This window comes from Trachemys scripta, chromosome 5 (assembly GCF_013100865.1).
Source record: "Trachemys scripta elegans isolate TJP31775 chromosome 5, CAS_Tse_1.0, whole genome shotgun sequence".
NCBI lineage: Eukaryota > Metazoa > Chordata > Testudines > Emydidae > Trachemys > Trachemys scripta.
In genome coordinates, this window is record NC_048302.1 from 115273751 (window position 1) to 115299084 (window position 25334).

Here is a 25334-nt window from a genome sequence, read left to right on the forward strand (position 1 = left end):
TAGATTAGTTGTCTGAGAAAAATCTGTATTTTACTATCCCCTGGTAGAGGGCTGGGGAGAGGGGGAGACAAGCTACTTCCTCATCTGGAGACAGATAAATGCATTTCCAAAGACACACAGTGCAGAGGTTTGGTAATAACAGCGCAGGTACTTTGACCACTGAGGGAAAAGAAATATGTGCACTGTCAAGATTGCTAGCATGTGGATTCTGGGCAACTTCTGAATCACAAGATTGCAGAAGTTTGTGGGAGAGTGTGGCGCTCATGGGGATTGCTGACTACAGGATGATTTGGGTGCAAAGAGGTGGCCTGTACTGGCATCACATTTTTCCCCTTCTGTTGCATGTAACTGGTGACTTAAGAGGTTGTGATCTGACATTGTGGTGATTCATTCAGGCAGAAATGATCTGGGCCATATTCCTAGTGTACACCTCATGCAACATTTGAGAGCAGATTTGGACTACAACAGAGATGTGTGTCCAGAAGTTGTGATAGTTTTCTCCAGTTTGGCTGAGTGTTTGAATAATTGCTACAGCGACAACATGAAAGCTATTAATATAGTGTTGAAAGAACATTAATCAGGAAATGGGACGGTTCATGACTGACCAGAAAACGTGTACTGTGTGGCATAGGAACATTACAAGCTCTGACAACTCACTGTTTCTCGAAGATGGAATGCATCTATTGGACAGGGGCCAGAGGATCTTTCTGTCAAACGTAAAACTGAGAGTCCTGTTGGCACAGAAACCTTGTCTGTAATTTCTCTTACTGTCCCTGCAAGAAATTCCACCCTCCAACCACTAAAACACAACCAGGACCCCCAATCCGCTGTAACACAGTTGTCCTTCACTCCAGGCACTGCATGTAAGTCAGGTTATAGGAGGGGGGAAATAACAGCAATAGAAACGTTTATATACCAGGGACTGAAGACTTAGGAGAGATGCATTCCCTGCTTGCGGTTAGAGGGTGGGGCAGGGGACCCCACCCTCCCAAAGGAGGGATAGCTCAGTGGTTTGAACATTGGCCTGCTAAACCCACGGTTGTGAGTTCAGTCCTTGAGGGGGGCCACTTAGGGATCTGGGGCAAAATCAGTACTTGGTCCTGCTAGTGAAGGCAGGGGGCTGGACTCGATGACCTTTCAGGGTCCTTTCCAGTTCTATGAGAGAGGTATATCTCCATTTATTACTTATATTACCTTAGTACAGTGGATGGAAGGAAGCCAGACTGGAGGTGAGGGAACGCAGTCGATGAGTCAGGGGCATGGCTGGGGAAGTGCAGTGAAGCAGGGCTGGTAGGGCCCAGCTGATGGGGGAAGGGGAAACTGGCTGGCTCAGTATGGAAATTGCAGGGCATGATATGTCCAACTACATAAATGACTACTAACAACATATATCTTTTTTCCTATTCAAAAAAGTAGGAAATTCAATGGCAAAAAACTATGTTAACACAAAAAGAACAGGAGTACTTGTGGCACCTTAGAGACTAACAAATTTATTAGAGCATAAGCTTTCATGCATCCGAAGAAGTGGGCTGTAGCCCACGAAAGCTTATGCTCTAATAAATGTGTTAGTCTCTAAGGTGCCACAAGTACTCCTGTTCTTTTTGCGGATACAGACTAACAAGGCTGCTACTCTGAAACCTGTCATTATGTTAACACAGAGTTAAGGCTGATCGGTGGTATGTCATCCCCATGCGGAATGCTGAGTTGAGCAAAGCTCAAAACTTCTGAAAACCAGAACCGTTCGAGGTTGTCCATGCAACATTAACACTGCCCTCTTTTAGCAGTTCCCCAATATACCCTGTCAACGCACATAGATTTACTTTGCCTACTCCACAGTGGGTGAGATGTACAAACTCTTTACCTCCTTTTACAAGCCATTCACTCTCACCCACATTAGATTCCATCTAACACTCAATCTTTAAGGCCACAAGGGACCATCATGATCACCTGCATATTGCAGGCCACAATGTTAAAGGGGGGGAAACGGGAAGACTGCCCATGCCACCTGCCCTCTATCCTCTTCAAACAATGCCTCAATATGCACATACTCACAGTGGTTGTCTGGAAAAGGGGGTGAACAGGGAGGTGGCAAACTTTGCAGATAATACTAAATTACTCAAGATACTTCAGTCCAAAGTTGATTGTTAATAGATACAAAAAGATCACACTAAATCGAATGACTGCATGACAAAAGGGGAGATGAAATTCAGTGTCGATAAGTGCAAAGTAACACACATTTGAAAAAATAATCCCAACTGTACATACCAAATGATGGGGTCTAAATTCACTTTTACCACTCAGGAAAGAGATCTTGGAGTCATTGTGGATAGTTCTCTGAAACATCAGCTCAATGTGCATTGGCAGTCAAAAGAGCTAGCAAAATGTTAGTCACCATTAGGAAAGGGACAGACACTAAAAACAGAAAATATCATAATGTCACTATATTAAATCGATGGTACCTGGGATGGACAGGGATAGTGTCCCTAGCCTCTGTTTGCCAGAAGCTGGGAATGGGCGACAGGGGGATGGATCGCTTGAGGATTACCTGTTCTGTTCATTCCCTCTGGGGCACCTGGCATTGGCCACTGTCGGAAGACAGGATCCTGGGCTAGATGGACCTTTGGTCTGACCCAGTATGGCTGTTCTTATGTTCATCCACATCTTGAAAGCTGCATGCAGATGTGGTTGCCCCATCTCAAAAAATACATATTAGAATTGGAAAAGGTGCAGATAGGACAACAAAACAATCGGGAGATGGAACAGCTTCCATATGAGGAGAGATTAAAAAGACTGGGACTGTTCAATTTAGAAAAGAGATGACTGGGGGCAGGATATGTTAGAGAGCTATAAAATCATGAATGGTGTGGAGAAGTTAATAAGAAAGTGTTATTCACCTCTTCATAGATCACAGCAACTAGGGGTCTCCTGATTAAATGAATAGGCTGAAGGTTTAACAAACAAAAGGAAGTACCTCTTCACACCATCCACAGTGAACCTGTGGAACTCACTGCCATGGAACACTGTGAAGGCCAAAAGTATAATTGGGTTTAAAAAAGAATTAGATACGTTCATGGAGGATAGGTCCATCAATAGCTATTAGCCAATCAGGGATGCTACCTCATTCTCCAAGTGTCCCTAAACATCCAGTCCCAGCTTCTGGTGGTTGGAGAACAGGGGACCCATCACTCTATAACTGCCCTGTTCTGTTCACTCCCTCGGAAGCATCTGGCACTAGCCACAGTCAGAGACGCTATACTAGGCTAGACAGATCATTGATCTGACCCAGCATGGCCATTCTTACGTTCTGATGTTCACTATAAGATTCAGGAGGTTCCAAATCTTGGTGCACACTCACACACTTAGCCAACTCCCCAGAAAGAATACCATACACGTACAACTTAAGAACCACTTCACATATTTTCACGTCTTTACACTTACTCCCAGGATACCATCTCAACATACACTTTCGCTGAACCATCAATAAAGCATTATATACCTCTCGTATTCCACCCCACTGCTGACAATATCCTTTGTAATAATAAAAGCCCTATTCCCAACTATCAACAGAACCTACACGATTCTGCATAGAAATGATGCATATTGTATCCTGAAGGTACACATGCATCTTTTCCCTTTCTTCATGTACACGAGGGGGTGGAAAACAGAGCCATACCACAATCACAGCTCTGCTACACAGTTCTGGCCTACTTCACTAAGCAGGTTTGCATTAATGTTGTTAAAGAGTGCAAGAGACTATTGTGCTTAAGAAGACAATCAGATGCTGATGCAGCTAGCAAATAGCAAAGGGAATGAACAACAAACATGCTTTATCTTCAAAGCATTAGCTTCAGATAGTAACAGATTATATTGTTTTTATTTTTGTAAATAGCCCAGACAGAACTGAATGGAAGTATTGCAGTATTACTTTGGTTTACTTTAAACAAAAATTAAAGGCAGATTTTTAAAAATATCATCAGCTTTCACTGGAGACCACTACACAAATGTGGATCCTTAGACATTCTTGCCCTTACGATTGAATTAGATTAAATTAAAGGAGGAGAATCTACCTAAATAAGATTAACAACATCTAAATAACCACAACTGAGCCCCCACTCAGAGAACTCCCATAGGAGAAACAAATGAACAACGCAAACATTAAGCCAATGCAGAAGAGGAATTCTTATAATCGTATTATCAAATCTACATTTGCAAAAATATATGAAAAGATAGCGAGTCTGATTCTCCTCCTTCTTCCATCAGTGCTAGTCCAGTATAACTCCACTAACTTCAGCAAAATTAATCCTGATTTACACTGGAGATTACAGTCTAATTCTGATAGTTACTATATACTGTGAAACATAGGACAGCTATTCAGGCACAAGAAGTAATGCAGACACCACTAGTGAGATCAACAAAAGGAGGGTTGCAAAGACGTTCATTTTAAGGAGGAATATGGAGAAAGAGAATGAGTACTTGGCACATGGGAACAGCAAAGCTGGTCCAAGCATGGTAGGGATAATGGAAAAAGAAAAATATACATAGGTGTAAATTAGCCTGAGGAGGACAAGACAAAGGAAGAGTATAGAAGAGGAGATATAGTGGAGCATAATGGGGGAAACACATAGGATTCTCTCCTGGAATTTATTCTTCAATAAGAAGCTAAAAAGGATTAAATTTGGCTGGCTTGAATGTTTTACCCTCTAAAATCATCACATCCATTTGACTTAAGAACAAATATTTATATATTAAAAGGGAAAAAACCCATAATCACAACCATATTATAGCCAATTTGATATGTCATTTACATTTATGAACTAGAGCATACTAGCCTTACTTGAGTTCAGCCTTCTAGAACTGAAATTAAAATTTACCAGCAGAAAAAAGTCTATTTGTTTCTTTTTCCCCTGATGGATTGAGGAGAATAGTTAGAGGTATATAATAAACCTTTATGATATTTTGCTTATTGGAAAAAAAAAAATCTACTCATCCAGAACAAATTGCGAGTAGAATTTTGTAAGCTTACTTGAATTTATTAGGCATGTTTCATCACTAAGCAAAATTCGGATTCAAAGGTTTCCCACAAAATGGCTGAATTTAAATGGATTTATTGCCCTCCTATTGCCTATTTTGCACAGGCCTCCTGAAGCTTTGCCCAGCTAGCCAGAATTAAGTTCCTAGTCCCCACCCCCATTTAAAAAAAAAATCAATTCATGCTTGATAAGAATGGGTTTTAAAGTTAGACAATAGGTAAAATAGTGTTGTTACAGTGAGTGGGTGTTTAAAAACAGCTTTAATTTGCTCCTTTTGCACAGATAAAAGAATATACAGATTTTAAATAAGATGAATGGGTCACTCAAATATTTCTGAAGGCGCAAAGATGCGAGAGGTGTTAGCGGCTCCTGTAGAGCTGTGTCTCCTTCAACACGCACCTGACAAGAGGTGTACTTCACTACACAGATAGATTAGCTTGCACAGGCATGGGTAGCATGCCAAACTGCACTCTGAACACTAGAAAGCAATGTAATGTCAATTTCAGTGTCCGATCCAAGACTAGAAGCCAGTTCTTTTGGTTCTGCAGCCACTACCCAGACCAGTAGACCCATACTGCCACCCACCCATCTCCGTACTTTAGTTACTCCATCAGAAAATATGGGTTAGAGCTTTTTTTTAAGTCTTTGAATCTCAAAGACCTTTTCAAGGAAGCAAGCTTTGCTGGTCCAATTATAGAGAAGGACTAAAACTAGAATTTTGAAGTAATATGTATGACAGCCACTTTGATTTAGTGACTATGAGATGGGTCCATCATCTCAGTGTTCAGAGTTTTGCTCCTGGCTCTGTTATGAACTTCCTCTGTAACCCTGGGCAAATCACAAACTTTCAGGTTTTGTTATCCCAGCTTGAAAAAGAATCTATACACATTTTTCATAACGCAAGAAGGCATTTTGTTGGGGAATGCAGGAGAAGAGATCATTCATACAGCTGGTTGTAAAATGTCTCCCCCTCCACCCCCACAAGAAGTTTGAACTTTTTCATTGAAAAAAAAAAAAAAAAAAAAAAAAAACATTTTTTGCTTTCTGATTAAAAAAAAAAACACTAATGTTTTCAAGGAAGGCAGATACTTTCCATAAAATAAAAAATAAAACTGTTTAGTCAAAAACAAATTGTTGCTGAAAAATAAAGCTTAGGGCTAGTCAAGAATTTTTTAGTCATTTTACCGAGTCCTGAAGTATCCTTTCATTTATGAAAAGGAGAATAGGTCAGTTCTGGTGTCAACATAGAAATATTCTCCATTTCTTTTTATTTTTTTCAGTGAGCTTCACTGATAAACAATCAGGTCTAATTTTCAAATAGTGGCAATTCCTTAAACATCTTTATCTTCAAGATCTGTGTCTTACATAGGCATGTATCCTCTAAGAGAGAAATTCAAAACTGATAAAAGACAATACTCCTTCGCATAACGAGTGACTTGACAGTGACATCCTATGCCAATGAATTTCACAAAAGCAAAGAATTTAGCAAGATTCAAAAAGAGATTGGACATTTATATGGAAAACAAGTTATTTCTAATAATTCTAACAAAAATTTTGGAAAAAAATATAAAACCTCATGCTTCAGAGTTTATGAACAATCTCTATCAGGGATTAGGATGAAACCTTCATGGGGGCAGATTATCCCACATCTGCTCCTGTGGGATTTCTTGCACCTTCTTCTGAATCATCTGGTTCTGGCCCCAGTCAAAGACAGAATATTGGACTAGATAGACCATGAGTCTGATCCAAAATGGTAATTAACTATATTCCTTTATTCAGCACTACAGAAGACTCACAATGAAGCCACTCATGCCAGTCTGCTACCTTTTAGGTTTCTTTTAGAGTGTACAAAATAAATTTTGAAACCCAGAGAAAAGAGTAACTAGAATCAGTTCATGATGAAGAGTTACTTCCTGCACATCAGTGTTTGGGCTAAAATTTCTGAAAGATCAAATTGCTTGAATGTTGTTTGTGGGCACTTCTGCTCAAGGTCTAGTGTTCAAAGTGTACATAAACAAGTTGCTCTAAGAAACTACCAGGGAAAGTAACCTGTAATGGCAACAGCATCTCATAAAGGATCCCCAATGGAATTCAAGAAGAACAGACTTTCACAGATGTTTGACTACTTGACACTCCTATATTTTTTATTTGCAGGACGTCTTTACTTTGATACCATTTATATTTGCAGGCAGAACCTTGATGCAGATTTTCTTTGACTGAATAAAACAGGAAAAACCTTATTACTTCTTTCAGAAATGAATAATGGACATTAAAATTGGGGGGCAGGGGACAAAACAACTGCCTAAACACTGGTTACAGTCTTCACCCTGTATTATCATGTCAAGCTGTCAGACTGAAAATCAGTATAAAAAAGGAAAAGAAAAAGAAATCTGACAGTAATTTATACAGTAAAATTCTTAAAGCTGTACACTTAATATGGATCCCATTTGGTTTGCCAAGTACTTTTATTTATGGCCTGGGGGTTTTCTTGATATAATTGAAACATTTCTTAACCAAAGGCTAGGAAGATTCAAAGCTAATGCAACCCCGGAACAATTTGTGTTAATGCCCCCGCTTCTCTCCCTCTGAGGCATTTACTATTTCCCAGGTGCTTTGGGAGGATGCTGTTGTTCATGGCCGTAAAAAACGTGTCATAGACCATGAAATCTGGTCTCACCCATGAAGTTTGGTCTTTTGCATACTTTTATCCTATACTATAGTAACTATAGGGTAAAAGTATACAAAAGTACACAGTATTTCTCAAACTGGGGATCCTGAGCCAAAAGAGGGGTCAGAGTATTGGCACCCTTACTTCTGCACTGCTTTCAGAGCTGGGCAGCCAAAGAGCAGCGGCTGCTGGCTTGGTACCCAGTTCTGAAGGCAGCACCGCCGCCAGCAGCAGCACAGAAGTAGCATGGTATGAACACATCCACAAAATGTGCTATTTATGCCATGAAACGTGTGTCATTTCTCCACAATTTAAGTAGACCCCTACCAATAAGTATAGGAGAAAAAAATCACTTGAGATTTGCAGCACATGTTGCCAGAGTTGGTGAGAAAAAGAAATAAAAGCAGTTAGATATTTAATCCCCAGAACTTTGCAAACTAATATCAGTCTGTGTAGTCTTAATGATTAAGGCTTACTTAAGACTACACAGACTGATATTAGTTGCAGCACTTTTGATCCAAAGCTATCCAAGTGCTTTACAAAGATTAATTCTCACAACATTCTTGTGGTCCCTTGAAATGTATTAACTACTTATGCTAAGCAATCTGTTCCACCTTGTATTTAAAAGTGACAGTCTGTATTAGTTTCCCAGACCTGAAGAAGAGCTCTGTGTAAACTCAGAAGCTTGTCTCTCTCACCAACACAAGTTGGTCCAATAAAAGATATTACCTTACCTACCTTGTTTCTCTAATATCCTGGGACCAACATAGCTACAGCAACACTGCATGCATTTTATATATTTTTATAAAGGGCACATGCATACACTTACTTTAGAATCCAGACACAGCTCGCAGGGTATTGGACGTTAAATTAACGTGAGGATATATATTTTCACAACATGCAATACCAAATATATTTGTTAATAAATGTATATTTTTCTCTTTCTTCTGAGAAGAAAAAAGAAAAACCACACACACACACATATATTAATATTCTGGGATAAATACAATCCTGTTGGCACCACCTGTAATTTAATCCCCTGTGATTTTGTCATTACCCATTGGCCAGGTAGTATCTATCTGTAAATTTCTATCACATCTGTTTTATAATTATACTAATTATGTATAATTGTAATCAATAAGTCCACATTAAGTTACGTAAAACACAAATATAAAGCATGCTAAGGGACAATAAAATAAGAAGCTTTAGAACTGCCTGCTGGCAGTGTCCTTCCATTACCATTAAAAGACATAATATAATATAAGGCTCATCAGCATTTCTATTTCATATTCTGTTTCCTCTATAACACACTGAGATGACAGAAGCCAGATCAAGTGTTCATTAAAAAACAGATTACATAATCTTCTGATTATATACATGCATACTTAATATTATTTTATATATTTATTTAATTTCATTTAAGAGAAATTCAAGGAAGAGAGGTCAAAACACATGTTGGCCTGTCCTTGATAGTGCCATAGTTTCTAAATCTATCCTTTAATCCCATTCCTCCCTACCTACAAAAGATGAAAATCTAACAGCTCTACCTCCATAAACTAGCCACACACAAAACTGTAAAATGTGCAGTTACACTTGTGCATATGCTCCATAAACACAAAAGGGAAAAGCCACACATTTAGGCTGACTTGGTCAGTAGTAATGTGTGCTATATTCTCCCTTGGACTGTGGAGGAAGGAAGAAAATGATCCGTCAGAAAGTATCTACTCCACTGCCTTGGCTTCTCTGTCATCTTCTAGATCACGAGCCCTGACGCCATGAAATACCTACAGAGAGGACTTCAGAGAGTAAAAAGGGAAAATGAGATGGGAGAAGCATGCCATTGAGCAGACTTTTCCCTGTTCCTTTCCTGTCCCCTCATATGTTCTCCCAAATAATAGGCAAAAGAAAGTATTATATCATTTTACAGGTGGGGAACTGAGGCAGAGATTAAGTGATTTGCCTAAGGCCACACCGGCAGTCTATGAAAAAAAAATCAGGAAATGAACCCAGGTCTCTCAAGTGCCAGTCCACTGAATCATAGAAGATTAGGGTTGGAAGAGACCTCAGGAGGTCATCTAGTCCAACCCCCTGCTCAAAGCAGGACCAACCCCAACTAAAACATCCCAGCCAGGGCTTTGTCAAGCCAGGCCTTAAAAACCTCTAAAGGATGGAGATTCCACAATGTCCCCAGGTAACCCATTCCAGTGCTTCACCACCCTCCAAGTGAAATAGTTTTTCCTAATATCCAACCTAGACCTATCCCACTGAAACTTAAGACCATTACTCCTTGTTCTGTCATCTGCCACCACTGAGAACAGCCTAGCTCCATCCTCTCTGGAACCCCCCTTCAGGTAAATTGAAGGCTGCTATCAAATCCCCCCTCACTCTTCTCTTCTGCACACTAAATAAGCTCAGTTCCCTCAGCCTCTCCTCATGAGTTATGTTCCCGAACCCCCTAATCATTTTTCGTTGCCCTCCACTGGACTCTCTCCAATTTGTCCACATCCTTTCTGTAGTGGGGGGGGGGTCCAAAACTGGATGCAATACTCCAGATGTTGCCTCACCAGTGCCAAATAGAGGGGAATAATCACTTCCCTCAATCTGCTGGCAATGCTCCTACTAATGCATGCCATTAGCCTTCTTGGCAACAAGGACACACTATTCACTTATGTCAAGCTTCTCATCCACTATAATCCTCAGGTCCTTTTCTGAAGAACTACCGCTTAGCCAGTCGGTCCCCAGCCTGTAGCAGTGCATGGGATTCTTCCGTCCTAAGTGCAGGACTCTGCACTTGTCCTTGTTGAACCTCAGATTTCTTTTGGCCCAATCCTCCAATTTGTCTAGGTCACTCTGGACCCTCTCCCTACCCTCCGGCATATCTACCTCTCCCACCAATTTAGTGTCATCTGCGAATTTGCAGAGGGTGCAATCCATCCCATCATCCAGATCATTAATAAAGATGTTGAACAAAACCTGCCCCAGGATCGACCCCTGGGGCACTCTGTTTAGTTGGCAGCTGGTATCAGACATCGAGCCATTGATCATTACCCGTTGAGCCCAACAATCTAGCCAGCTTTCTATCCACCTTATCGTCCATTCATCCAGCCCATACTTCTTTAAACTTGCTGGCAAGAATACTGTGGGAGATTGTATCAAAAGCTTTGCTAAAGTCAAGGTATATCACATCCACTACTTTCCCCATATCCACAGAACCAGTTGTTATCTCACAGTGCCTTAATCACAAAGCCACCTTTTTCTCAAAGTAATTCATTCTTCCAATAAAGTAAATTGGAAAGGACATAAGAATCTGTTTCCTAGTTCAGGGTTTTCTTAACTTCAAACTTATCTGTGAACCCTTGGGGTCCAAGTGTTCTCCCTCAAAACACAGCTAGTACTGATTCCAACTGTGTGTTTTAGAATTTTCCCTCTGCACAAAGGACAAGACTAGCTTACCAGGAAGGTTTGAACACAGAAAAGACAAAGTAGTCAGAAATGCAATATGTTGACAACTACACACAAAAGAGACCAAGGCCAATACATAAAAGCCTGAGAGAAAGGTATTCCAAGGCCCTTGCATTTTTACATTTTAGTTTTGCGGTCAACCCTAATGGAACATTTAGAAAGCCACACAAATTTCCCAGCAGTGTTAATAAATGTATCCACTATCCTGAAGAAATCAAGGGAAGGCTTTTAGAAAGAGATTATGGATATTATTACGTAATTTACAAGGTCCTTGTCCTCTCCAAGAGCACTTTACAAAAATCATAATATTAAGTGTAACTTAGAGATTTTTAGAAGACAGTCGCTACAGAAGTCCAAAGGGCTTTACAAATGTCATTTTAGCGTCACTACATTCTAGGTGGACAAGTATTATATCCATTTTAAAAATAAAAAAACAGAGGCACACAGAAGTTAAAATACACTTAGACAGCAGATGCAGAAAAAAATCCTCACGATTTCCAGCTCGCAGTCCTCTGATTTAATCTCTAGATCACATGTCCACTTGCAAAACAGAATCAACCTATACCTTTAATAATACCACTAAGCTTGATTCTTGTAACCATTAATTTTTGCAATATTGCTTCTTTTCATTTTTTTTCTAAGTTGTATCCTTATATAAGTAGTCCATTCCTCTTAGTCAGATATTCTTTGATAACTTCCATTAACATTAAATGGGCTTGGAAGCAGAATAGAAATGTAACGTCTCTGATGAGTTCCCATTTTAAGACTTAAAAACCACTGTTTCATTTGGCTATAAAACTCCACTTTTAAAAATATCCTGAACACAGAGTGATGCATAAGAAGTTACATGCAATATTACTTATATCTCCTCTCATCACAGCCTTTGCTATGGACTATTGTATGCAGTTTCATCTGGTATTCCATAGTATGCAACACTTTTTTGGAATACTTCTCAGAGTCTAAAATTTAGGATGGCTAATTGCTTTTTCTATTTCTGAAAACAGCGGCAAATTATTGTGGATAGTTAGGAGAAGACTATAGTCCCCCTTCTGGGGCATTATTTAGGACATAAAATAGGTAGTTATTGCATCGCAATTTAATCATCATTATGCACCTTTGGCAATGACCCAGTCTAATCCTACTACATAGCAATAATATAACATTTTTCATCTTCAAAGAGTTTTACAGACATAAAACTCTCCTTAAATAAGTGGATCACACAAGTTGGCTCTTTTGCAGGAGAACAAGAGGCTGCAACTGCATATACTGTGCTTACAGGTGTTCTTCATATATGGTGGGCAATTTAAAAACTGGGTTGCAATTGGAACTGTGATATCTAAAGAGCAACCAGTCACAAGTTGTAAATACTCTGGGGAAAGCAGAACACACTTCATTGGTCACATGTACTTCAGACAGAACAGATAGAGAGGATAATCCCACCCTTTGACATAGAAGAAGCCTATTGCTTTGTGGTCAACATTACATTTCATATACACCTCCTTCATTCAGATCTCTAAAAGCTAACCTTCAAACTCTAAACTGCAGATCTTTGCTCAATAACACAACACACATACACCCCTGCCCCATTCCCCCTCCTTTGCGCCACCACGAACTAGCATTTCATCTTATTTACGTATTTGTGATTGGGGAGGGAATGGTGAAAAATAAACATCCTCTAGACTTGAACAAAGTAAGACATATAAACCACTTTGATAGACATATCAGCAAGCTATCTATGATGCTGTTCATCTCATACAATAAATAACCCTGGTCTATAGAGGATGCCAAATGAATTGAACAATTGCTGACAACATAAGGACAAAAGTGTCTCTCCGTAATGGCACTGCACCTACCTCTTGCAAGCACCCCCTTCTGGTCAGGTGTCTCTGCAGTCTTTCAGTTCTGGTGACCCTAGTCAGTGGTTTCCCAAGCATTTTTTCAGTGACTCAGCCCTCTGGCCGAGACTCTCACACAGTCTGTACGTGAATCAGAAGACACCCCTTCCAGGATATACAGTCCACAAAGGGGCTCTCTCAGTACCCTTCTGTTGGGGTCTCTCTAGCTCTCCCTGGGCTCAGTCTTTAAGTAGTTTCATCCCTGGTATGGGGCCATATCCCCAGGGCTTCCTCCATGGAGATACTATCTTCCTGCAGCCCTCCCAGGGCTCAGTCCTTACTCAGTCCCAGTAGCCAGTCAGGTTCTCTCTTGCTCCCCCAGTCGCTGCCTACACTGAGCTGTCCATGATCCTGCTGCTCTTTCCGCCAGCCAGTAACCTCAACCTCCCCCTTCCAGCTCCAAGCAACAATTAACTGACTGGCTTTGCTGCTCCTTTTTATATGCCCCTCCTGGCCCCTGATTGGCCATTCCTGCAGCCTCTCTGATTGTCTGTTTCTCCTGCAGCCACTCTAGGCCACTTGGAGGAATTCTCTTCTGTTCCTCTCTGGGACTGGGTGTGGCAGGAACCTGAGGCCTCCTCTAGGGGTGCTCTGGGACTAGTCCACCCCATCACAGTCTCATACAAAGATCATGTGCAAACGATCATTTCTAAGAGTACTGGGGTTGGCATTCCAGAATGATCACAGCACGCTATATTCTCTCTCAATTTAGATCAAATTTGAAAATGTAATGCAAATTGTTCCTGAGCAATTTTGCAGGCAACACACCTGATACAGAAACTGGGAGAGTCACTTATTGTCTTCACCTAAAATCTGGTGCAGTGCATGGCTTAGATTGTGGCATTTGAACAGATCATTCATACTTGAAACAGCACTCAGTATCTTTACAAATACAGGCAATAAGCCAAACTTGACATTCTGGATAACAGAAATAAAAAAAGGCTTCAGGGAGACTCAGTGACTCAACTTTTGGGATATTTGGCATCTTAGTTAAACCCCCAGTTGCTGGAGATAAGTGATTATCTGAGAATCTCAGCTTTCACTTTGGGGAAGAAAAGGTTCTATTCCTTATACTTGGGGAGATAAACTAGAAGATATGACCTAAGTTTGCCCTAAAAACCCAGAAACCAAATGAAAAGAACCCCAATTTTTTCTAATTTCATAATTTTTAAGCCAGTTTAGGACTTCCCTTGCTTCTCAAATCCCCACTATAGCCACCACTACTATATCTCCAACCCAATTATTGATACAGTAGGAAACCCCTTCTATATAATCTGGAACACTTTAAAATTCCAGCTCTCTGATCCTGCTTCCTTTCCTCCCCCTATCCTCACATTTCTTCCTCCACCTCGGTATAAGCATTATGCTTTGGTTCTTTTATTGCTTGCCTAGATTTGTCTTTACTATTGTTCCATAGTAACTCGTATTCTCCTACACCACATATCTGGATATATTTTGCAACACCTCCTACCAGTAACCTGGAATCAGCTCTTTAAAGGCCTAAGGAAAGCTACAATTACTTTTTTTCTAAATGCCCTGGATAGTTCAGGGGAAAGGGAAGAAATTGATATATGGGTCTTTCCAGTGTTCTAATGATAACCTTGTTAGGTGCTTCTTCTTAGTGTATGCACAACATGCCTCAGGCGGCACATGACCAGGATTCATCACTGTATTTGGTCCACTGGTTGGATCATTAGCTTCCCCGGCCCGGGCCAGGTACTGCTACTATGATGCTAAGTATCATATAAATGCATAGAGAAATTCTAAAGACTTCAGGGTCACCCCTTGAGATTTACTCCTGAGTTTATTCTATGCGCGGTCATTTACTTTTGCTGACTCAGCAAAATCAAATAGCAAGGAGTACTGTTTATGTGTTACTTTCAGGCATTTCAAAGACTCATTATGGTATTATCTCTGGATGTTCAGGCTACAGAAAAAACATTTAATATGTTAATGGTGATGAGTAGAAAGGCTTTTCTAAATCTTTTAATTTAATTCATTTTCATAGAAAACATCCATCAAGACCTGCATTTGTTCTCTGCTTTGAACAGTCCATTTATTAAAGATGGCTAGAACTTTCTTAGCACTGAACACTTAAATTCTGCAAGTAGTTTCCAAGAGAAAGATACCAATACATGACTAAGTATCCAAATAAAAAATAAAAGTTCTGAAGTGCACTTCACTGGGCTTCCCTAACAAAATGAACACCACACAGCAGCATATATGTCTGACTTTTACACCATAATTACTGAGGATAATTGATTAAAGGTGTTAATTATTTCCAAACGTTTCTAGCTTTGCTCTTTCCATATTTTCTCCTACCTGATCAGGGATTCAACTGGTTAAAAGTATGACAGGGTAACTGCAAAGGTTTTAGAATTGCTGTAATCACAAATAAACCTGCTGAAATCCTGAGAAGCATCCTGGTTTATCATCAGAGAACCTACATCCAATCTCATTAAGACTACTGATGTGCCATGGAAGCAGCAATTCTCTCAGGCAAAGAAAGGCATGAACAATTTTATTGGTATGCTAAAAATATTCATAAAGTATTCAGGGCTGGGAGATGCACTTCATGAGTCTTAGCATTTATTATCACCACACGCATCCAACCGCTTCTAACTCTTAGAAATAATGAACTACAGTATTGCAAGTGGAAAATTATATCAATAATGTAGTCATTACCATACAAGTAGCATACATCATTCCATGGTAACCCATTCTCACTCACTAGCTGTACGCAAGTTGATTGGAATAGGATGACCCCAAACTCACTTTTTTCCTTTTAAGTAGTCCAATATTAAATATTTTGATTAAAATATACTTGTATTATAACCTTTTTTAAACCTAGAAACTAATTCAAAGCTATAGGAGCTATATTGTGATATGACAAAATATCTTGGCTGGGATAAATATTGTATAGTTTAATTCAAAGAGAAGACGCATTATAAAAGATAACATCTAGTGGCAGAAGTTCTAGCAGATCAGTTCAGAACTACAATACAGCATTTTGGGAAAGTCCTTTAACGTAATACCAAAAACTGAATGCTTCTTATAGGACCGTATTTTACAGTAGAGGAGAAAGTGGCAGGACAACATCAGCAATGATGATATTTGTAGCCAAACCCAGAAACCACCTCTATCAGCACTGGTTTGGTTCCATCGGCTTTCTTGGTATGGACACCTTATTAGGATGGAAGACCAACAAATTACAAAGCATGTTTACCAAGGAATGTCGCTACATGGCCAGCAATCACATGGTCACCCAAAAATATGGTGGCATGATAACAGCACCAATGATGGACATAATCTGAATATCCAGTCAGTCAGTTTTTAAGACTTAACTAGAGATTCATCCGGTAGCACTTGATCTGCAAGGAAGCTACTTCCCCTTGAGATTTGCCATGGTAATGATGAGACTGATGAAATAGAAAACCTGAAATCCTGGGCGAAACTTCCAAAGAGAGCTTAATTACATATTATATTGGCAGTTAATCTTCAAAAGGGATATAGACAACTTTAAAAAAAAAATAAACCAGATTCTTTTTAGCTTACTATTATTACAAGTGATATCTATGGTTACTGTATGTGAAAGAAGCCAAGGAGGAAAAATAATTCTACTTTTTCCATCTGACAAAAAATACCTTCCACGGTTTTGAGGCTGCAGAAATTGCTGATTGATATGTTGAATCAAGGGCTCATAAAAGGCACAAATCCCAGGGGAAGGGAAATCCCCCTTTGTCAAGCTGTCTAGAACAGTAGTTCTCAAAGCCGGTCCACCGCTTGTTCAGGGAAAGCCCCTGGCGGGCCGGTTTACCTGCTGTCCGCAGGTTCAGCCGATCGCGGCTCCCACTGGCTGCGGTTCACCGCCCCGGCCAATAAGGGCTGGGGGAAGGGCGGCCAGCACATCCCTCGGCCCACGCCACTTCCCGCAGCCCCCACTTGCATGGAGCAGCAAACCATGGCCAGTGGGAGCCGCGATCGGCCGAACCTGTGGAAGCGGCAAGTAAACCGGCCCGGCCTGCCAGGTGGCTTACCCTGAACAAGCGGCGGACCGGCTTTGAGAACCACTGGTCTAGAGTAGCTCAGGAGCATGACTGCCAACTCAGAGGAGACTGTTAAGAAACAGGGCACAAACCCCAAATAGTGTGTTCTATAATTAGATTTCACCTATCAAGTGTGAACTCCTCAAGCACTATAACAGCCTTATGATGGAGTCACAGACAGTCCCCTTGGGCACTCCAGTCTATCTTGCCACCCTGACAAGCCTGCCTTTGTGATTTTTGGTGTAAAGGAGCATCTATCACAACAATATTCAGGTTACTCCCAGTCCCAAATGACCAGGCACTTTCCCAGGTCAACTGCACCTCAGATCACACACGAAAGGTAACACTTGTAGCCAATCCTATAATAAACTAACTAAAGATTTATTAACTAAGAAAAGGAAACGAGAGTTATTTACAAAGTTAACAAAGGTAAACATACATACATACACACACACACACACACACACACACACACACACACACAAATGAGTTACAGTCTTAGGCTCCAAAAAGTAATAGAAGCCTCTGTAATGTACAAGTTCTACATATGCTTTAAGGCTAACAATCTAAGCAGTTTGTGGGTCCCTTGCTTATGCTTAGAAATATTGCCTTTTTCAAATTCCAGGCAGCATAGCGATGACAATTTCTTCTTGACAGGTATTTTTACTCCCTTGTGCCAGAGATCAAGATGTGATGTGATGAGCGTTTGTGCCTGTTCCCTCTACAGGGGTCTGGGGAAAACAATCAACAAGTCATTTGTCCACTGACGTACCACAACAACCTTTTTTTTGTTGGGCAGAAGATGACACTTCTTGTGGTAAACTAGTATTTCACACTCGGTAATGCTCCTCTCCTGACTGTGGGGTTTTACAGTTTTAGCAACACTTTTATAGTTACAGAGCAAACACAAACACATAGTACAGATATTACAAGATTAATACATGCAGCATCTTACAGTCATTTAATACAGACTAAACACATTCTTATCAATGTAACATCTATTGTAACAATGCTAACACAGGTGAGCCTGACCGGTTTCCAGCTATGCATTCGTCAGTGTCCAACAAGGCCTACAGGCCTTGGCATGAGCTGGTATCTGGTCTGCCAGCATCACACATACCACCACTGAAAATCAGGCTCTCTGAATATACTTAGTTTCTTTCAAACATAGGTGAGAAGAGGAAAAAAAAACTCTCATTGACTTGTATAGCAGCAGGATCTCACCCTTTAAGTGGCAAGATAATGTGGTTGTAAAAAAAAAAAAAAAAAAAAATTATTGGCAGTAGGATGCGGGGTTTGGGATGCAGAAAGGGACTCCGGGTATGGGGGGACTCAGGGCTGAGGCAGGGGATTGGGGCACGGGCTTACCTCGGGCAGCTCCCAGTCAGCGGCACAGTGAAGGTGCTAAGTCAGGGTTTCTGCCTGTCCTGGCACCGTGGACCACGCTGCGCCCCGGAAGCGGCCAGCTGCAGGTCCGGCTCCTAAGCGGAGGCATGCAAGTGGCTCTGTGCAGCTCTTGCCCACAGGCACTGCCCCCCCCCAGCTCCCATTGGCCGGTTCCCAGCCAGTGGGAGTGCAGAGCCAGTGCTCGGGGAAGGGGCAGCACATGGAGCCCCGTGGCCCCTCCCGCCTAGGAGCCAGACTTGCTGCTAGCCACTTCCGGAGCCCAGCACGGTGTCAGAACAGGTAGAGACTAGCCTGCATTAGTTGGGCAGCACTGCCGATGGGACTTTTAAAGGCCCGGTCAGCAGCACTGACTAGAGCCGCCACGACCCAGTACTGAGTTGTGACCCACAGTTTAAAAACCACTAGTCTACATCACAATACAATTATCACAAATGGAATTCTTGCTGCATCTCAGAGTAGTCAAGGACATGAATGATCATTGAACTACTCATGGTTAGAAGTGATCCCTTGAAAATAAGAAAGAGGAACAGTAGCAGTGTGTTATAGGGACAACTGCATCTTTCACAAGCACCCAAATTCACTACAAAATAAAACTATATTTAAAAAGATGGATTATGAGTCCAATCCAACTCCCATGGACATCACCAGGAATGGAGTCTCTCACTAGAATATAAGAATGGTCATACTGGGTCAAATTAATGGCCCACCTAACCCATTATCCTATCTCTGACAGTGGCCTCTACCAGAACTTCAGTGAGTGTACTGAAAAGTACAGTTGTTGTGATCCACACCTATCTCCCCCACCCCCAGTTTCTGACAGAGGTTATGGGTCACCCCAAGCATGGGATTGCATCCCTGACTATCTTAGCTAACAACCACTGAGGGACATATCCTCCATTAACTCATCAAGGGGTTTTTTATACCCTATTACACTTTTGGTCATAACAACAACAAGTTCCACTATATCCTTTTGGAAATAAGAAGTAGACACAGTATTCAAGATGTGGGTGCACCATGGATTTATATAGTAGCATTATGATTGGGCTCTTTTGACTGGGGCAATCTTACTCAATACAAGATAGACCTGGATTGGTAATCATTAAAAACTCAAAACTTGCCTCAAGTTGCCACAAAGTGACATCTAAGATTCACTCAAAGATTAAGTATGGTAACTACTAGTAAATCAGTTTTTAAATAGCAACAGAGAGTCCTGTGGCACCTTTAAGACTAACAGATATATTGGAGCATAAGCTTTCGTGGGTGAATGCCACTTTGTCGGAAATGGTGGCTAAACATTTTCATTGTAACGGTGTTAGCATATTTCCTATTTAAATGCTTAAAAGGACTCGTAGGCCTAATATAAATAGTGATGCTGAGCAATAAGTCAGGATATTTCAAAAGGTAATAAAAGAGTATTACATTAATCTGAACAATACTGTTATGTCTAAGCATTCTCGATCTCAAAATATGACATACAGCAGGGGTTCTCAACCTTTTTCTTTCTGAGGCCCCTCAACATGCTATAAAAACTCCACAGCCCGTCTGTGCCACAATAATTGATTTTCTGCATATAAAAGCCAGGACCAGTGTTAGGGGGTAGCAAGCAGGGCAGTTGCCTGGGGCCTCATGCCACAGGGGCTCCTGCGAAGCTACAGTGCTCAGGCTTTGGCTTCAGCCGCGGGTGGTGGGGCTCAGGGCCCTGGCTTCAGCCCCATGTGGCATGGCTTCAGCTTTCTACCCTGGGCCACAGTGAATCTAAGGCTGCCCCTGCTTGGCAGCTCCCCAAAACCTGCTCACAGCAAAATGATTACAGCATTAGTCCAACTTGTATCTTCCAACACTGATGCCTATATGTAGAGCTGCATCTAGCAATAATCAAGGATGAAAGAACTCAGACACGTCCCAACTCAATATACATCAATATACATTTCTCATAATCACTGAGACACAACCCAACATGCAGCAAAAAGTCAGATCAACATTTTAAGCATTTCTAAGAGAGGTTTTCCCTTCTACTGTATGAGACTATTTCTTCAAGGCAGGGACTATCTAAATAGGCAAGACAAAGATGATTGGACTAGATGACCTCTCAAGGTCCCTTCCAGTCCTATAATTTTATGAAAGGAAGTATTACCCACTTTTAACAGATGGGAAATTGAGGTACAGAAAGATTACAAAGTCAAGATTTTCAAAAGTGACTAGTTATTCTGGACAGCTTTATTTTAAGATGGGCAATCTGTGTACCTTAGGTACCTTTATTTTTGGGTGCTCTGCAGAAGAGTCTGAAAAGCATGCTCCTTTAAAGTAAGTGCTAAACATTCATCCCTCTGAAAAATAAGGCTCTCGTTACAGTATCACAAGTTGGGAACCAAAAATTGAAACACCCTAAAATCACTTTGGCAACTCTTGCCCTAAGTGACTCGCCCAGGATTACACAGGAACAATGTGGCAGAGCAAGGAACAGAACCCAGGTCCCTCAAGCCCCTATCCAGTACCTTAACCATAGGACCAATCCTCCTCAGAACTTCAACAGAGTGTGTAGGACTAATCATGAAATACTACAGTGTTAAACAACTGTAGTTCCCTAATCATTATATACAATCTTATAAATGGACTAGGGAAAATGATACTAGTTAATTTCAAGGTGGCATTAAAATATTGTATGAAAGAAGAATTTAGGAACTAGGAGAGATGTAATTTCTTTATACAGAAGTGAGACTAACTGCTAACAACAAAGGTTTAGATTATACACTGTTTATTAGCTTTAAATATTTGGAATAAAATATATGATGTGGAAACGTATACCTAATTCCAAAGAGGGTCTGGATCTATGTAGCCTCAAAGCCTTTGATCAGCCTAACTTTTTTGTGCGTTTCCTGATTATATCATGTCCAGCAGGAATTTAACCATGTAAAAACGAAACCTGCAAGTACATTAAAAAAACCTACATATTTATTTTTAAAGGAACAACTTAGATATGTTTCTGAAACATCTGCAGGTAGTTGTGAAGCATGATAACTGAATTTAGACTCTCATCTTAACACCCACCATAGTATTAGTGCAATGCAATTTTATATCCTGTTTTTTTGTAAACACAAGCTCTACATAGCAAGCTAATCAAGGACAAAAAAAATCTAACTTTAGCCAAGCTACAGATAAAGCCAAGGTTAATAAATTCTATCCAGTGCCAACCGTACCCTTAATTATTAGACAGCGTGGCTTAAGGAAAGCTGACAGATGGTGAATGAAAGAAAACTAGGACAAGTCCTCAAACTATTAGAATGCTTAGAAAAGACTGAGTGTCTTGCCATTCAACGGGTATTACAATAATAGCACCTTTACACACAATTTTGAGAATTGAAAACATTTCATAATATGTGAAATAGAATCAGATGCCTGTTCCCTTGAAAGAAAGAGCCACATTGATAGATTTTAATCTCTTTACTTAACCTTTAAGGAATTGAGAACTGCTACACGATTTTGCATTACATAGTTTGTACTATCCTAATGAGTGCTCTAGGAATATTTTACTATAGTCTCCCAAGGACTGTCACAAAAATGTGATGTGTTTCTAATGAAAGTAAACCAATGAGCAAATATTTTGTTGTACACATAGTAAATAGGGTTTCCACAATTCTAGGTCATCGTATTCCATAAATATAAAACCTAACTTTTTTTTTAAATTAGTAAATAATTGCTTTATCAGTTAATTTAAGATTTTGGATTAATCTAGTGCTTGATTGACTTTATGGTCTGATTGCTCTGGATGGAGCTAGGCAGTGTGCAAGCTTCTCCACACAAGCTTCGCCATGCATTATGAATTCTGACCTCACTATACATCATCTCTTCTATTCTAGTCTTGAGCTGAGGCTTTCAGTCATGATTAATTGTGTGTTGATTTTTAGATATGGACAAATATCCACTAGTAACTAGGATGACACCACTATTACCAAAGGTGAAACAGAGAGGAATTTCAAATCTTTGATGCTTGTGGTCTTCATGCATTCTCTGCGGGAAACTGACACTATATCAGGGAAATCTGATTCCTGATGTAACAGAACTAAGTTGAACCCTTTAAACCTCTATTAAAAGAGATGCTGTTTAACTAAAGAAAGGATTATATCTATTAGACTACCCCAGTCCAAAACCTAATGAAGTTAAAGGGAGTCTTTGATTTGACCTCAGTGGGCTCCCAGTCAGGCCCCAGGATCCACCAAGACTCTTCTACTGTCTGCAGCCACATTTTTCTTCTTCAGCTAGTTATGTAGAAGAAGATTCCCCACAACCTCATGCCAAACTGAACCCTTCTAAAAACAAAGACATTGACAAGAGTGCACTAAGTTTATCTGACTAATGTGTATAATTATAACCTACAAGGCCCAATTACAGGGGTCAATAAAGGAGGTTTTAGAACAAATTGATAAATTAAACAGTAATAAGTTACCAGAACCAGATGGTATTCAACCAAGAGTTCTGAAAGAACTCAAATATGAAATTGTAGAATTACTAACTGTGGTATGATATGTACCTTATCACTTACATCCAGCCTCTATACCAGATGACTGGCGGAAAGCTAAAGTAATGCTGATTTTAAAAAAAAGACTCCCAGCAATTACAGGCTGGTAAGCTTAACTTCAGTACCAGGCATACTGATTGAAACTACAGTATAGAATAGAATTATCAGACACATGGATGCACACGATATGTTGGGATCAAGTCAATACAGCTTTTGTAAAGGGAAATCATACCTCAACAATGTATAAGAATTCTTTGAGAGGGTCAAAAACATATAGACTATAGATCCAGTGGATAGTTTATACTTGGACTTTCAGTAAACCTGTATCAAGATCCCCCACCAAAGGCTCTTCAACAAAGTAACAGGGGGTAGCCGTCTTAGTCTGTATCTACAAAAACAACAAGGAGTCTGGTGGCACCTTAAAGACTAACAGATTTATTTGGGCATAAGCTTTCATGGGTAAAAACCTCACTTCTTCATATGAACAAGTGAGGTTTTTACCCATGAAAGCTTATGCCCAAATAAATCTGTTAGTCTTTAAGGTGCCATCAGACTCCTTGTTGTTTCAACAAAGTAGGCAATCATGGAATAAGAGAAAAGGTCCTCTCATGGATCAGTAACTGATTAAAAGACAGGAAACAAAGGGTAGGAATAAATGGTCAGTTTTCAGAATGGAGAGAGGTAAATAGTGGAGGTCCCTAAGGTCCTTGAGGTCCCTCAAGGATCTGTATGGGGACCTGTGCTGATCAACATATTCATAAATTATCTGGAAAAAGGGGTAAACAGTGAGGCGGCAAATTTGCAGACACTACAAAATTACACAAGTTCGTTAAATCCAAAGCTGACTGTCAAGAATTACAAAGGGATCTCACAAAACTGGGTGACTGGACAATAAAATGACAGATGAAATTCAATATTGATAAATGAAAGTAATGCACATTGGAAAACATAAACCCAACTATATATACAAAATGATGGGGTCTAAATTAGCTGTTACTACTCAAGAAAGAGATCTTGAAGTCACTGTGGGTAATTCTCTGAAAACATCTGCTACAATGGCAGTCAAAAAAGCTAACAGAATGTCAGAAATCTTAAGGGAAGGGATTGATAATAAAACATAATGCCACTATATAAATCCATGGTACACCCACATCTTGAATACTGCATGCAGTTCTAGTTGCTCCATCTCAGAAAAGATATATTAGAATTGGAAAAGATGCAGAGAAGGTGATGAAAATTGATTAGGGGCATGAAACAACTTCCAAATTAGGAGAGATTAAAAAGACAGACTGTTCAGTTTAGAAAAAAGTTAACTAAGGGGGCGGGGGTATGACAGAGGTCTATAAAATCATGGACGGTATGGAGAAAGTTATTAAGAAAGTGTTATTTACCCCTTCACATAAACACATGACCCAAGGGTCTCCCAATGAAATTAATAAGCAGCAGGTTTAAAACAAACATAAGGAATTACTTCTTCACACAATGCATAGTCAACCTGTGGAACTTGTTGCCAGGGGATGTTGCAAAGGCCAAAAGTATAACTAGGTTAAAAAAAGATTTAGATAAGTTCATAAATCCATTAATAGCTATTAGCCAAGATGGCCAGGGATGCAACCATACTCTAGGTTTCCCTAAGCCTCTGACTGCCAGAAGCTGGGACTGGACCACAGGAGTTGGATCGCTCGACAAACTGCCCTTTTCTGTTCATTCCCTCTGAAATATCTGGCACTGGCCACCATAGGAAGAAGGGATACTGGGCTGGATGAACCATTGTTCTGATGTACACCAAATGTATTAACTTCTCATTTGACAATGATGCATACTGCAGTTAAACGAACAGCTATTAACTTTTTTTTGGCTGTAGGTCAAGACTGAACAGCTTTCGGAGATGAAGAACTTGTTTACTACCTGTCTGGATTGTGCTCTGACTGTAATTAGTATCATTAGTCTCCTACACTGTAAAAAGATATTCTAACTTGAAACATAAAACCGACAAGTGCATAGATAACACTGATTATAAATATCTGCCAATATAAATAATTAACAAGCTATTTTGTTCCACATTATTTATATAGCATTTAGGTGTGCGTGTTACTGTATGAAATATGCAGGTCAGATATCTGTCAACTTACCATCTATGGGTCCAATCCTGCTTTTGTCAACTACAAAGAGTGAAGGATCAGACACATGATTTCAATGGGAGCTCAGCAACTCTCAGGATCGTGCCCATATAAATTCCGTGAGTCAGAAACTTCTTTTCTTTTGTCTCATGGGGTGCTACATAATGGAAATAAAATGGAACAAAATAAC

At 40.2% G+C, this 25334-nt stretch overlaps 1 protein-coding gene across 1 annotated transcript in view; it reads right to left on the reverse strand.

Annotated features, from left to right (window-relative positions):
- Positions 1-25334, reverse strand: part of JAKMIP1 (janus kinase and microtubule interacting protein 1) — a 251179-nt gene that overhangs the window by 216178 nt on the left and 9667 nt on the right. Inside the window, exon 2 of the mRNA XM_034770969.1 lies at positions 25157-25301. The gene's annotated coding sequence lies outside the window, so the exon portion shown is untranslated. The remainder of the gene's footprint in view (positions 1-25156; positions 25302-25334) is intronic.